This window comes from Augochlora pura, chromosome 10 (genome assembly GCF_028453695.1).
Source record: "Augochlora pura isolate Apur16 chromosome 10, APUR_v2.2.1, whole genome shotgun sequence".
NCBI lineage: Eukaryota > Metazoa > Arthropoda > Insecta > Hymenoptera > Halictidae > Augochlora > Augochlora pura.
Window position 1 is genome coordinate 7,230,539 of NC_135781.1, and position 7,177 is coordinate 7,237,715.

The 7,177-nt window shown below is 41.8% G+C and overlaps 1 protein-coding gene across 1 annotated transcript in view; it reads left to right on the forward strand.

Moving 5' to 3' along the window:
- Jing (AE binding protein 2 jing) overlaps positions 1 to 7,177 on the forward strand; it is a 198,854-nt gene that overhangs the window by 124,847 nt on the left and 66,830 nt on the right. The window lies entirely within an intron of this gene.

Consider the following 7,177-nt stretch of genomic DNA (forward strand, 5'->3'; position numbering starts at 1 on the left):
CCATGTTAACTTTAGGGTATAGAAGTTAGATGATAAAGTACTTTTTGTTCTTTTAATGACACCAAATCGAATGATGAGACTGCGACAGTGTTCATAAATTGTTCAAACGATTTAGTTGCTTCGTATTGGATTTATTAATTTTTTCTTATAAATATATAAAATTCGTAATCGGTTTATAACTATGAGGAACTGAGTTGAAATTGTCTCTGTCAATTTAAAAAACAAGCATCGTAAAACTTTCGCTTTTACTCGAATGATCGCAATGCGATGACTGTAATGGATCGATAATGTTATGTTCGTTGAATCTTTTTACTATTCGAAAGTACACCTATTAATTTTTCTTTAATCATGCTAGTTCATTATTATAGAGAGCGATCTCTCATGTATCATATGAAAATTTATCGATCTGATTCAGTGTTCATTGATCGTTTTTACACTAATAAGGAAAGTTACAGCTATTAGAAAATGCTAGAATTTTATTCAGAATTATAATGAAACAGTTCAGTTAGGTTAATATCACCCGGAAATTAATATTTCAGTGCCGACCATAATAGTTGCAGTTTGATAAAGTGTCAGAAAGACATTATAGAAATATTGTAAAATCTGTTAATTAGAGCACTAAAAAAAGGAACATAAATTACGAAATAGGACCATTATTTACTTAAAATACCAACAACGATATTTGTATCAGTAGTTTAGCACTCGAAGTGTTTAAATAGCAATCATTATAACAAGCAAGTCTCCCTATGTAATGTCGTTTTGTCTTGTACATTTCATTTGTGTAATTTTCTATGTTGTAATGAAGTTTACATATCATATTAGGTCGAGTCGTAGATAACTTTCGACGCAGCTAAGTAGAATCTATTGCTCGTATCTACTCGCTATGACTCACCGAGTCGAACGAGTTCTTGCTTCCAGTAAATATGCAAGGGTAGTCAAAATAAATAAATGAAAAACAAAATAAATATCTGATAATATAAAATAATGATAATAGAAATATCTGATAACAGAAAATAATGATAATAGAAAGATAAATATCTGATCTATTAGAAACCATACTGTCTATTATAAATAAAAAATCGCAGCAGACAAACTTTGCAAAATTATCAGAAATTGTTCGAATATTTCTAAAAATTAAAAGAATTGTTTTCCACAGGACCGTATAAGATTTAACACCGGATCATTGAATCTACTCGCATTTCGTTGCGCTACCAAAATTCAGGTTCTCGTCAAGCTAAGGGGCCGTGTCATTCATGTTACGAGACAGTCGTAGCGTTAGATATCGAATCGAGACCGACGTCGCAGTGTGGAGCGATAAGTGTTGGTGGACGTCATCGGCGAGACGTTATTCATTAAGCATTGTTCTATCGTGAAATACAGGCGTATCCAGAGAGCCGAGGCACAGGAAGAGGAGACTCGGGAGGATCGCAATTAAGCGAGCCCGTTTCTACCGCGCGGTTCGGTCGCATAATAAATACACGGGGTGCCCTGACAGTCGTGAAACAATCGGACGCGTCTGATCACCGCATTCTCATTCTACTTGTCGGGATAGCGTCGCTCGATCGCGGCCATTCCCGTATCCCCGATGCCTGGAGTTTGATTCAAAACGGCTGCAAATTAAAATTCTGCTTTACATCGACTGTCTTCCTATTCGAGCGAGTTTCTAGCGAATAAATCAATATTTTTACTATTGTTATTCCGATGCGAAAAGTAGAAAAGCGAATGAATAATTATTGTATAAATTCGAATAATTTATCTTGTCTTAAGTCGAGTATAAATTATATTAAAAATGGTAGAAAATCTATATAAATTCAGTGCTGTCATTCTTATAAAACATCGATAAGTAATAATAGAACTCATCGATTGGTTTAGACTTTCTGCCACTTTTTATGTAATTTAAAAGTTAAAAATTTAAACGGTAAACCTTACCAAGTAATGATAAAACTCGATAAGTTTAGCGTTAAATAACTAAGCTCCTAATACTTTTAACATTTCGGTTCTATATACAAGGGTTAATTAACATTAGAACGATCCGTTTATTTACTTAATAACAGAACGAACCCGTGCAGAACACACGCGAAGTCGCAGTCGAAGTTGCAGTTCGAAAGGCAGCGAGGCACGTCACGATTCGTAGGCCACCCAGTGCATCGCGCCGCTTGCCGCAGCATTGTTCAAAGCGCAACGCGTGTCGACGAGCACACGCCGTCGAACAGTCAGCTCATTATGCCCGGTGAAATTTGAACGATCTTCCGCCCGTTCGTGTTCCGTGCACGGTATCGATCGCTCTCCGCCAGAAGTTTCATCGAGGTTCAACCAGAATATCGAGCAAGAAAGCGCCCGGTCGATTGTGCGCGCGCTTGTACGAACGGAAGTATGTATCTCGAGTGTCGAACCAACAACGATAGAATAAACATTAGATCGTGTCACCTATAGCAGCACGGTACACAAAACACCTTCGTATTTACGCGACCTAATCTCTGTCTGTACACCGGATTTTCTGCTGATAACATGCTCGTGATAAGATAGATTGATATCTCGGAGGCCTGTCATTACATGCGCTTCTTTCTAGGATTTTTATCGATCATGTGCACAATTTTCTTGTGAATTTTTCTGGAATTTATGCATATTTATGGAAATTTTTCATCGCTTAGCTAATGAAGTAATACATTCTTTAGTAATTATAAATAAATATAAATAAGTATTTAGTGCAATTGAGTTTTCGCTGGCAGCATGGTTTTTTTATAGCGAACTTAATTAATTTACGTTTCGTTTTTGTTTATATTTTTTTACCTCCTACTTTATATTAACTTTTTTACTATATTGTACAGTATTATTATTTTCGTTCGTTTCCTTTATGTTTGTTCGTTTGCAATTCTGTGCAAATATGGACTGTGTTTATTTTAACCTGCACATTGAAATATCTTTGTTATTTCAGCTGATGTAAGACAATGTGTCCGAGCAACTTTGTAAAGTTCAAAGGTAAGGTAAGGTAAGGTAGATCATTACTTTCTTCCCATTAACCATTATTTTGTATAAGGAAGCACTGTTGTGCACATCAAGAAGACAATTGTAACTTCTCAGAAAAAGAAAAAACAGGGATACAGTATCCTCAACTTTGACATAAACAAAGTCGTTGTCACACGTTTTTTAATAACAACTGACTCTGTATATAAAGGGCCATACCTGTTAAGTACGAAATAAATAAATAAAGAAAATAAAGAAATACTCCATTCGATGCAAAGAAGAAAAAATGTCGATAACTCACTTAGCTCTCCGTTTCATAGTTCGTTCCCAATTCTTCCTGCGAACGCGATTGTGTCAAGCTGCTAAACACCTCTTGCTACACCCTCGCTCACTAAATTCTCGCATAATAAACGCAAGCATAACAATAACAATAACTGTCACTTTTATCGTAAACTTCGAACCCACGAAACAAACTCCGAAAAAAATCACAGGAACGTCAAACTCGCGCGGAGTTTATGTTTTTTGTTTATCCCGTGGAATATCGAACTGCACTTTCCCGGAGTGCGTGCTCGGCCCCACGAACCCGGAGAAACTGACCCCACGTGGTGGCTCGTCGAGAGAGAGAGCCGGCACCCGAACACCGTCGGTTTTATTTTGGTTTGCGCCTCGGGAACGAGCGTGCCCCATGGACGGGCCACGTGACGATCCGCCCGATCTACGATCGCGCTTCGCCACGGTGATCCAGGCACCCCACGAGGACCAAACGCGTATTAATAAGAGACACACGCCACCCCGTGGTGAGAGCCGCCGCGGCTACGTTCCCCGCTCCTACGAATCACGTACCACGACGGCCCATCGGGTCGAGGATAAGGGCTTTTAGGCGACGCAAACAAAGAATACCCGGCTCGATCGTTCTTGTACTATTCGGCGGGACCTTGATCTACATAAATGCCGAGCAAAATTGCGTTCCACTCGCCCCCGTCGCCCTCCCGGGGCATCCTAGGACGAAACTCATCGATCCGCGGTACAAAATATTGTTTCATTTAGACGGAAAAGCCGAAGGCAATTTCTCCGACGAACTCGTCGCGTGCTACGTTAAAAAAAAAATTGAAGAGGACCTAGGGTGGAACTATGAATTTTTTATCAAGCTTTGCGCAACGACAGAGCTTGAAATAGTGTAGCTAATAGTCGAACCTTTTATCTTCGAATTTCGGTTGATTGACATTTGTTAGAACACTCAAATCTTCCAGGGGAACTAAAAATATTTTTTCATGAAGTAATATCGTGAACGAAGAAGGTTTAATTTTAGTTGATATAACTTTAAAATAAAGTCATCCTAATTCAACGAAGAGGATCTTACAATTGAATGGGCTAAAATCATAGTGAAATGAGTCGCATGTTTCTAGATATGAGAAGTAGGCAAATTGGCAAGATAATATACAGTTATATTAATCTATAGTAAAGTTATAATTTATGTCGTTTGTCTTTTTAACATTTTAGCATGCATAGATTACATTGGAAGAAATTATATATCAGTTTACTCCAAAAAAATTTTTAGGCTCTTTTTCTAGACACGTTAGTTTTTTTTATATACTTTAGTAAAAATTTGTATAAATAAAACTGTACTTATCAGTAACAAAATAATTAAATAATATTTATACAGATAAGTATTTTAAGAGATCTTAAAATTTAGGAGATCTTAAAATGTTACCTAATTTGTTACTCAAAAGTATTATTTAAAATTTCTAAAAATGTGACTTGCGCCGCTACGATTCTAACCCATTCAATTATTATAGCTTGTCAAGACCCGAATCTCATTATTCAATACAACTGGAAGCGTAAATATAATATTAGGGAATTTCCACGTCAACACAGCCAGACCGAAATAAGTGTTTTCGTGCTACGAACGCCGGCAACAGAGCGACGAAGATGGCGATCGATGGCAGACCGAGGCACCGAACGTGACCAGCAGAAACGGTCGCGTGTGTCCTTGCGCTCTACGTACCTGAAACAGAAAGACGAGTCGCGAATTAAAACATCGTCGACGGAGACCGGCGCGGGGGTCAACCCGAAACGCGAGCACGCACTCCGTGGCAAAACGCGGCAATTATCCGCGCGCGCGCGCGCGCTCGCGCAGACCCTCTTCAAGGCTCGTCTTTGTAAAGGACTGTTGCAACCATAATTGACGTAATTACATCCTAACCGCGCAGCCGCGCGCGGAGAACCGCCCGAGCGCACGCGGAGCGTTCTCTGCGAGCGGAACGCGGGAAAACGAAGACGTTCGCGTTGCAATTAGTGTCGTTTCACGGAGAATCGGGGCTCCGGGGTTCGTTTCGGCCGGTACTGGGATCGATACCAGAGGCCTCGTCGAGAGCGGAAAGGCTGCCGAAGCTTTTCCAGGCCTGGTTTCTCGCGGTTTCACTCTGCCGCGGAACAAGCGAGTTTTCGTAGAAACGGCTCGCCGGAAATGGCGGCAAAACGGCTACGAAAGATCAGGGCGAGGACACGGCGGACCTTTTTCACAAAAATATTACCGAGTTCAGACGATTTGTAATTTTAACCCTTTGCAATCGAGTGTCCACTATAATTGTTTTATCACGTCCCAAGATAATTTTTATAACAACAAAGTTTAGATGTACAAAATTGTTAAACAGTGAAACTGTTGTTACGAGTCAGAAGAATATAATTTTCGTATGCATAAAAGTGCACTATAGAGAGTACCACGAGCTAAGAAAATTATTTCAAATTTGCAGTTAAAACGGCTTCGAAGGTTCAGCAGTTAACCCTTTGCACTCGAACGACGACTGTGCAGCGCCATTGTGAATCTGAATATTCATGCTCCACGATTCCGCTATATTTAAAGCATCGTTAAAAGCGCCAGTGCTATATAAAGCAATAAGCTCAACGTCGCGTGCTTGACACGAAGTAAACCATGTTACATAGAAACACTGTAGGTCGACAGAAACGTCTCTATTTCAAATTCGAGCAAATAGCGCAGCATTTACAGATCTTTAGTTGATAGAATAAATAAAATAAGCGGAGCCGTCGTCTAAGCATGTAACGCTGATGGTAGCGAACGCGATAAGTAAATGCGAGCTGCGTCATTAGGACTCAGCATCGTTTCACGCATAGAACGAGCGAAGGAGAGCGTCCGCGGCTCTGGTTTTTCGTATCAAACGCTTGAAATATGACACACAGGCGTGTAAACTCCCTGCGACGTCGTGCATGCTAATTAAGAAATTCCTGCAGCGGGATAACGAGACCCGATCCACGGTCGCACAGTCGTCGGCTCGCATGATCGATCGGCCCCGGAGAAATGTCGCTAGGCGAGTCCCGGCCTTTTTCTGGTCGTTTTTCGGCCGCGCGACGCCCTTTTCCCCGGCGAACGTTATCCCGCCCGGAGGAAACGGCGTCGCTAAGAGCCGCGTCAGCGATCCGTCCGTCGATAATGTCCCTCGACGACCGTGCCGCTGCGAGCATCTCGCCGCCAGGACAATGCCACCGGCCTGCCATAAAACAGGTGATACGAGCGTACTCCCGCGAACCCGTCGCTCGTTTCCAGACAGATGTCCCGGCGAAGCAGCAGATACTGTCGCGAGATTACCGATTCGCGACCAGCCGCAGGAACGCTCGCGCCTCCTCGATTACCGGCGTCGAAATCCGCGGAACAGCGGCGCCGAGAGTTGTCGCAACTTCTAACGATCGCGCGGAACGTATATGCAAATTCGGCGAGTTCGCGAATACTCGAAAGTCGACGCCGAAATGGGAAGTTTCGCCGAACAATTTTCGGCTGTCCCCGGGACACGATGGGTTCAGCCTCGCTTTAACGGCTTCCAGCGGCTCGGAAGTTTCGCGGTCCTAATTTCGCTAAGTGCCAGAAACCTTCCCTCTTTTCGCCCCTTTCTGGCCGCGCAAGGCGCTCGCGAAAATTCAGAAATACCTACCGTCGGCGAGGGTTCGCATCGAATCGCCGATGGATGTCTCGGCCGACACCGTCTCACCGCTATTGATTTTGACAATATTAATTAACCGATATACTGGAGCCACCGACAATGTTTACAACCACGCTCGGTGCAGCGACATTGACTTTATATGGTACCTGACGATGGTAGTCGTTATATTCGTCGTAACTATTTAAATGATTCTTAAGGACTTAAAGGTTAATTTCAGATAAACATTGTTTCATGGCAAAAGTATCTCGTTTGAATATTAA